The 8,348-nt window shown below is 40.2% G+C and overlaps 1 pseudogene; it reads right to left on the bottom strand.

Moving 5' to 3' along the window:
- Positions 1–422: 422 nt before the first annotated feature.
- On the bottom strand, positions 423–7,554 carry LOC126953387 (putative homeobox protein NANOG2; annotated as a pseudogene).
- Between the last annotated feature and the right edge of the window lie 794 nt (positions 7,555–8,348).

The following is an 8,348-nucleotide window of genomic DNA, read 5'->3' on the forward strand; positions in this document are numbered from 1 at the left end:
CAATAATTGAGTTTTTAAAAAAAATAAGTAAAGCCTCCCTATCCCAGAAAATGGGAATATACCTTCATTACACCAATTTGTACTTTTATTTCCTATTCTCGAGGTTAGAGTCTAAATCCTAAAGATATCCAAACCAGTATTATATCTACTTCTCTATAGTCAGAGACAGCTTCTATCCTGTTGCCCTTAGCAGTCAAGGTCATTAGAATGTCTTTTCTCCAGAAAGATCCAATAGGAAAAAAGAAAGAAACCTCTCTGATTAGGCTCCAACCATACCCTACCCTCGACCAAATCGACTGGATAGGCATAATGGAAACCAGAGCACGTGGTTTCCAAACCAGAAAAATCCTATGGGCAAGGGGAGGAGAGGAGAGGAAGGATTCAGCCTGAATGAAATTGAGTAATATCAATTTCACTTGTCTTCACACATCTTCAGGCTGCATGTTTGCTGAGTAGTTTAGGAATAAATCCATGGTTTGTGGAGCACTATAAAACCTAGCGGTCTGCTGTGTTACATTATGGTTTTCCCCAGTAGTTTCCAAGGCAGGCACCAAGTCACTGGCAGGAGAATTTTGCTGGAACCGCATGCAGTACTGCAGAGATTCCTCTCCACAGTTATGAAAGGGATTTTTCCAGGCCTGATTGTTCCAAGATTGGGTGCACCAGGTCTCAGTGTTCCAGGAGTGGTTGCTTTAGGACTGGATTCCAGGTCTGGTAGCTCCATGTTGAATTGCTCCAGATTTGGTCGCTCCACATTGGAAGATTCTCAGTTGTGTTCACCAGTCATCAGTAGGAAGAGTAGAGGCAGGTAGGTGCTGAGGCCTTCTGAGTCACACCATTGCTACCCTGTGGCTGGTTGTTTTCCTGACACCTCTTAGATTTCATTTTCTGGTTCTGGAACCAGGTCTTAACCTGTTAGTAGCTAAGGTTCTAGATATTGGAAAGTTCTTGCATCTACTGGAGGTTGAGCTATTTCTGTCTCTGAAATCTATCACTGAGTACACACAGCTGGGTGGAGGAGAACACAGTTCTGGTCTTCCTTTTCTTGACTGGGACCTTGTCTTCCTTTTTTGTGGTGCTCTTCACTGCAGAAGTGGGTTGTTTGCCTTTGGGACTAGTGGAAGAATCAGGGCTGTCCAGTCTCTGTGTGAGGCATCTCAGCAGGAGACATTTGCAAGGATGGGTAGTCTTCTTCAGGCCCACAAGTCACAGGCGTTGGTGAAGAGTCTTTACACTCGGATGCTTTGGAGCAAGGCAGGATTTGGGGACAAGCTGGATCCACACTCAGGTTATTATTGGGAAAGAGAAGGAAAAAATTTAAGAGCTGGACTATAAAAAAAAAAGTCTAAGCCTTTAAGACTTTTTTTTTTCTGGAAGATCTGAGAGAAATATGACCTCCAGTAGTGAAAGTTTCAAGAAGTTGGGATGAAGTGAGTTGCCTCCAAAATAATAGGAGGTAATCAGCTCAGTCCGGCTGGGTATTCCTTATGAACAGTTAACAGAGGAAAAAAAGCTGCATGCCTGGTTATATATGGGCCTTTTTGGTGTGCAGGTGCCAGCAGATGCAGATGGCTGTTGTATTTCAGCCTCACTTACAGATGGCCAAGAAAGTGTAGTGAAGGAAAATTTTCCCAAAGGATAAAACTTCAGGTGGCACATTTAGTTATTCACTTTGCATGGAAAAGGAAATGGCCTGATGTATGGATCAGTGCTAATTTTTGGGTAGTGGCTAATGTACTGGCCCACTTTTCAGAGAAAGAATGCGACTGGAAGAGCAGGAGCAAAGAAATCTAGGGGAGAGGTATGCCGATTGAATGGGCACAGAGTGTGTTTTTTGATCCCTGTGAATGCTCACCAAAGTCAAGCACTGCAGAGGAGTTTCCCAGTAATCAGACGGACAAGACAATCCCCGTCATGCATGTCAGTTAGCTTCTCTCTCCAGTTATTCTGGTGCTTGCCCAGTGGGAAAGGGTACCATGCAACCATGGCAACAGGGATGGAGGCCATGAACTTCCCCTCACTCAGGTGATCTGGCCACCACAGCTTGAGTGGTTAACCTACCAATAGCAGAGGCCAAAGGTGATCTTGTAATGTTGTATTGTTCCCTGGAGGGATCACCCAGGCACCTGTGTCAGGTTGATTACATCAGAATCCTCTTGTCATGGAGGGAGCATCAATTTGTCCTTAATGAATTAAATACATATTCAGATTATGGATTTACTTTCCATTCTCATGATGCTTCTTCCAGCATTTGTTGACTTAAAGGTTTATCTTTTATTGTGGTGTCCCACTCAGCATTTGCCCTGACCAGAGGCACATTTCATGGCCAAGATGTGCAACAATGGGCTTACGTTTTCAGAATAAGTTGGTGTAACCACATGTCTCATCCCTCAGAAGTAGCTGGCTTGAAAGAATGATGGAAAGACCTACTAAAATTTGAGGTGCTGTTCTGGAGGATGCAGTACATACATGCCTTAATTCAGGGACCACTCAACAGTGGTGACTGCCTTATAGTCAGGATCCAAGGGTTCGAGAACCAAAAGGTAAGGTAGGAAGGGCCCCTTTCATTATTATTCCTTACAATACACTTCTAGAACTTCTCCCTTTAATCTCCATAACCATGGATTTGGTAGGTTTGGGGGTCCAAGTACCCAAGGAAGGAATGCTTTTCCATGCTATACAGTCAGGCAGTCCTGTTAAATGGAAAATTGAGCCCCGCTCTCTGGCCGATTTTGGCTCCTGTGCTACTTACCCTAGAGGGAGCTAAAGGGGTGACTCTTATGGACGGATGATAGAAACCAATTAATAATGAGAAAATGAGTTGCTACCTTACAAGGTAAGGTACTTGAAACCCAGGGGATTCACTGTAGCAATCAGTAAACCCTTCAAAGACTGAGGTATGACAGGAAGGGGGTTTGAGTCACCCTATCAGGTAAAGAACCCCATCCAGCTGAGGTTTTAGCAGAGGATAAGGGGAACGTGGAATGGGTAGTGGAAGAAAAAAGTCATGATTCTCAAATTAGAGTTTATAACTGGTTAGAGAATTAAGGAAAGTAGCAGCTGTTTTTTGTTAATTGTCTCCCCTACCCCCTTCTCTGTTAATTTTTTTTGCAATGTTTTAATAAAATATAATTCATGTAACATAAAGTTCACCATTTGAAAGTACATAATTTAGTGTTTTTTTCTGTATTCATAGTACCACCATCTAATTCCTGCACATTTCCATCATCTCAACAAGAAACCTTTGTCAGCAGTTATTCTCTATCGTCTCTTCCCCTATCCATTGGCTAATGGATTAGATTAATCACTAATCTACTTTTTGTCTCTATGGATTTGCCTATTCTGGACATTTCATATAAATGGAATCACACAATATGTGGCCTTTTGTGTCTGCTGTAGTTTAGAACAATGTTTTCAAGGTTTATCTATATTGTAGCATGTATTAGTACTTCAGGCCTTCTTATGGCTAATATTCCCTTGTATGAATATATCATATCTTGTTTATCAATTTACCAACTGATAAACATTAGGGTTGTTTCTACTTTTTCCTATTATAAATAATGCTGCTATAAACATTCATGTACAAGTTAAACTTGGCATACAAAAACTTATACAAAACCTCGTACAAAAACCTGTACAAAACCATGTACAAAAACTTGTAGAAAAACTTGTTGTACATGTACAAGTTTTTGTTGACATATGTTTTCTTTTCTTTTGATTATATACCTAGAAGTAACATTTCTGGGTCATGTATTAAGTAGTAATATGTTTAATGTTTTGAGGAACTCCCGAACAGTTTTCCACAGTTTTACACCACTTTACATACCAACCAACAATATATGAGGTTTCCATTTTCTCCACATACTTGTCATCAAAAATTATTATTATTTTTATTATAGCCATCCCAGTGGGTATGAAGTGACTTCTCATTGTGGTTTTGGTTTGCATTTTCCTAATGATGAGTGATGTGGAACATCTTTTCATGAGTCTTTTGGCTATTTGCATATCTTCTTTGGAGAACTCCCATCAAATCCTTTGCCCACTTTTTAATTGTTTTTGTTTGTTTGTTTGTTTTTGTTTTTTGTTTTTTGTTTTTTGAGTCAGTCTGGCTCTGTCACCCAGGCTAGAGTGCAGTGGCGCGATTTTGGTTCACTGCAACCTCCGCCTCTCGAGTTCAAGTGGTTCTTCTGTCTCAGCCTCCCGAATAGCTGGGATTACGGGTGCCCACCACCACACCCTACTATTTTTAGTAGAGATGAGGTTTCACCATGTTGGCCAGGCTGGTCTCAAACTCCTGACCTCAGGTGATCTGTGCGCCTTGGCCTCCCAAAGTGCTAGGATTACAGGTGTGAGCCACCACGCCTGGTGGGTTGTCTTTTAAATATTGCATTGTAAGAGGTTTTTTTGTTATGAATTTTGGGTACACTAGACCCTTAGCAGAGGCATGATTTGCAAATATTTGTCTTCTATTCTGTTTTTTCACTTTCTTAATGGTGTCCTTTGATACTCAGAAGTTTTAAATTTTGATTAAGTCCAGCCAATTTGTCTGTTTCTTCTTTGGTTGCTTGTACTTTTAGTGTCACATCTAAGAAACCATTGCTTAATCCAAAGTCATAAAGATTTGCACTTAAGTTTTTTTAAGAGTTTTACAGTTTTTGCTCTTGATTTAGGTCTTTCATCTATTTTGAGTTAATTCTTGCATATGCTGTGCGATAGGGGTACAAATTCATTCTTTTAGCATGGATATCCAGTTGTCCCAGCACTATATGTTGAAAAGATAATTCTTCTTTCCCCATTCAGTGGTCTTGGGACCGTTGCTGAGAATCAGTTAAATATAAATGTATGAGTTTATTTCTGGAGTCTCGATTCAATTCCATTGATATCTATCCTTATGCCATTGCCACAATGTCTTGATTACTGTTGCTTTGCAGTAAGTTTTAAATTTGGGAAATGTGAGTCCTCCAACTTTGTTTTACTTTTTAGGAATTATTATTATTATTTGGCTATTTCTGGTTCTTTTTATTTCTACATGAATTTTAGGATCAGCTTGTCCAGTTTTGCAAAAAAGGCAGTTGGAATTTTGATAGAAATTGCATTGAATTTGTAAATGTTCCTGCTATTTTAAACAAAGAGCAATGTAGTGGCTAAAGTTTAATGGTTTTGGAATATGACTGAATGACATTACCCTACAGTGGCATGTAGCTGATGGGATTTTGTATGTTCCCTGTGTTGGGGATACAAATTTCTCATCTAAATAAAGGATAAAAGCAGATGCTAAGAAGTAACCAGGTATATTTTCTACTTTTCACTCTATATGCATGCTGCACCTTTCTCCATCCTGCTCTGGGCCCCAGGAGGCTGACCTTTGCGGACTGCATCAGCCAAGCCCCCTTGCCCTCCAGCTTTTGGTTGGATTCAACCTATAGGAGGCACCAGGAAGAGATTGGAAAGTAGGAAGAAAGACAGGTTAGGATATTCCACAAGTTCCCTCTCTGCTGAGGTGAAGGTTGGCAGTGGCTGTGTTTTTCTCTCAGTAGCACCATCCCTATTGGGTCACCCTGTCCTGCAGCAAAAGATCTCTCTGGGTTCTGGTAAACAGTCCAGATTTAAATACTTAAAATTTCAGGTGTAAGGATGCTATGGCTTCCTATGGCTAGCCCTGGGGTGCATCATCATCCTTTATTGGTTTCTCCTAACCTTGCCAAAATCTTCATAAATAGTCTGTGATTAAACTCCCTTTAATCAGCTGTTTCTAGTGTGCCATCTGCTTCCTATCATCCCGGATAGTACAAAATGGAAAGATCTGTAAGATATATTAAGTCAAAGAGGCAATATGCAGGGCAGCGTAATATGAAGCCTGTAATACTCTATTATTTGTAAGAGAAGGAGTAAGGAGAATATATCTTATTTTCTTAAATACTGTATTAGTTTGGAATTAGGTTTAGCATTAAATGATAATATCCAAAAAGAACAGTGGCTTTTAAAAGATTGAAGTAGCTTTCTTTCTTTCTTTCTTTCTCTTTCTTTCTTTCTTTCTCTTCTTTCTTTCTTTCTTTCTTTCTTTCATCTTTCTTTCTCTCTCTCTTTTCTTTCTTTCTTTCATCTTTCTTTCTCTCTCTCTTTTCTTTCTTTCTCTTTCTTTCTCTCTCTCTCTTTCTTTCTTTCTCTCTCTCTCCCTTCCTTCCTTCCTTCCTTCCTTCCTTCCTTCCTTCCTTCCTTCCTTCCTTCCTTCCTTTCTTTTTCAGGATCTTGCTCTGTTGCCCAGGCTGGAGTGCAGTGGTATCATCTAACTCACTGCAACCTCTGCCTCCTGGGCTCAAGCGATCCTCTCACCTCATCCTCCTGAGTAGCTGGGAGTACAGGCAAGTGCCACCATACCTGGCTAATTTTTGTATTTTTTTTGTAGAGACGGGGTCTCACCATATTGCCCAGGCTGCTCTTGAACTCCTGAGCTCAAGTGATCTGCCCACTTTGGCCTCCTAAAGTGCTGGGATTACAGGCTATTTCTCTCTGTAAATGTCCAGGGCTGGCAGTCCAAGGCTGAGGGCAAGTGCTGTGCTCCATAACACACTCAGGGATTCAGTTTCTTTCTAGTTCACCAGCCCTCCATCCTTAGGGCATGTTCTTGTCCTCCATGTTACATCCACTTCCCAGGCAGCAGGATGGAATGGAGAAGAAGGGGCAAAGGGCATATCCCAAGGAAGGTTCCTGGAAGTTGCCTCATAGCCTGTTTGTCTATATCCCATCTGGTCACATCTAGCTATAAGGGAGCCTGGGGAACATAGTTTTAATTCCTGGCAGCCAGGTGTCCAACTAAAAATTCTAATACTATTTAAGAAGAGAAGAATGAAAATTGGAAGTAATTAACAGTCTTTGTCACATATGTGCATTTAAAAGTAACTTGAGAAGAATATCAGGAAACTGTTAGCAGTGGTTATCTGGGGAGGGGAGAGGAGGTGGCAGGTGAGAACAAGACAGATGAGGAATAATAGTTGCAGAGAGAGTCTTCACTATATCTCTTGCTACATATTTTAACTATGAGCCATGTATAGGTATTACCTATTTCTAAGATTTATTTAAAATTCCTTCCTAAAGATATGTAAATAAGAGAAAATAAAGAAAAAATTATTCCAGCCAGTCTAAACTTTGGTAAGAACAAAAGGGCCATGGAGTTCAGTGAGCTAATGGCCCCCAACTATAGGGCCATTAATGACCTAATCAGAGGAAGAAGGTATAACCAGGGTGTATTAGTTTTCTATTGCTGTGTAACAAATACCACAAACAGCAGCTCAAAATAACACAAATTTATTATCTCACAGTTCTTGTGTTGGGAGTTTGGTTTTAACTGGGCCCTCTACTCAGGGTCTCATAAGGCTTAAATTAAGATGTTGTATAGCTGTGCCATCATCCTCAGGAGGTTCAGCTAGGGAAAGAGCCACTTCCAAGCTCCCTCAGATTGTTGGCAGAATACATTTCCTTGTTGTCAGCTGTAGTCTGGGGACACTCCCCACTGCTAAAGACTGCTCTCAGGTCCTCGCCACATGGTTCCTCCATTTCAGCAACACGCTTTTGTCAAATTTTGCCCATACTTTAAATCTCTGTTTTTCCTTCTGTGACCAGCCAAAGAAAACTCACTGCTCTTAGGTGGCTAATATGATTAAGATAGGTACACATAAATAGTCTCCCTTTCTTAAAATTAACTGTGCCCATAAAGATCAATGAATAGAATAGACAGTTCAGAAACAAACCCTCGCATATGCAGCCAAATGATCTTCAACAGGGGTGCCAAGACCACTTGTGGGAAAAAGACAGTCTCTTCAACAAATGGTACTGGGAAAACTGGATATCCACATGCAAAAGAATAAAGTTGGATGCTTATCTTGCAGCATATACAAAAAATTACCTCAAAACAGATTAAAAATCTAAATGTAAGGCCCAAAACTATAGAACTCCTGGAAGAAAGCATAGAGGAAAAATTTCATGACATTGGATTTGGCAGTGATTTCTTGGGCATGACATCAAAAGCACTGACAACAAAAGCATACACAGACAAATAGGAATACATCAAGCTTAAAAACTTCTTTGTATCAACAGACACAACAGAATGAAAAGACAATGCATGGAATGGGAGAGAATATTAGCTAATCATATATCTGTAAAGGGTTAATATCCAGAATATATAAAGAACTTCTAACACCCAACAACATAAAAAACGAACCAAATAAAAAATGGGCAAAGAACTTGAATAGATATTTCTCCAAAGATGATATACAATTGGTCAACAAGCATATGAAAAGATGCTCAACACTGCTAATTAGTAGAGAAATGCAAACTCAAAACCACAATGA

Source organism: Macaca thibetana, chromosome 4, assembly GCF_024542745.1.
Source record: "Macaca thibetana thibetana isolate TM-01 chromosome 4, ASM2454274v1, whole genome shotgun sequence".
In the NCBI taxonomy this organism is placed as follows: Eukaryota; Metazoa; Chordata; class Mammalia; order Primates; family Cercopithecidae; genus Macaca; species Macaca thibetana.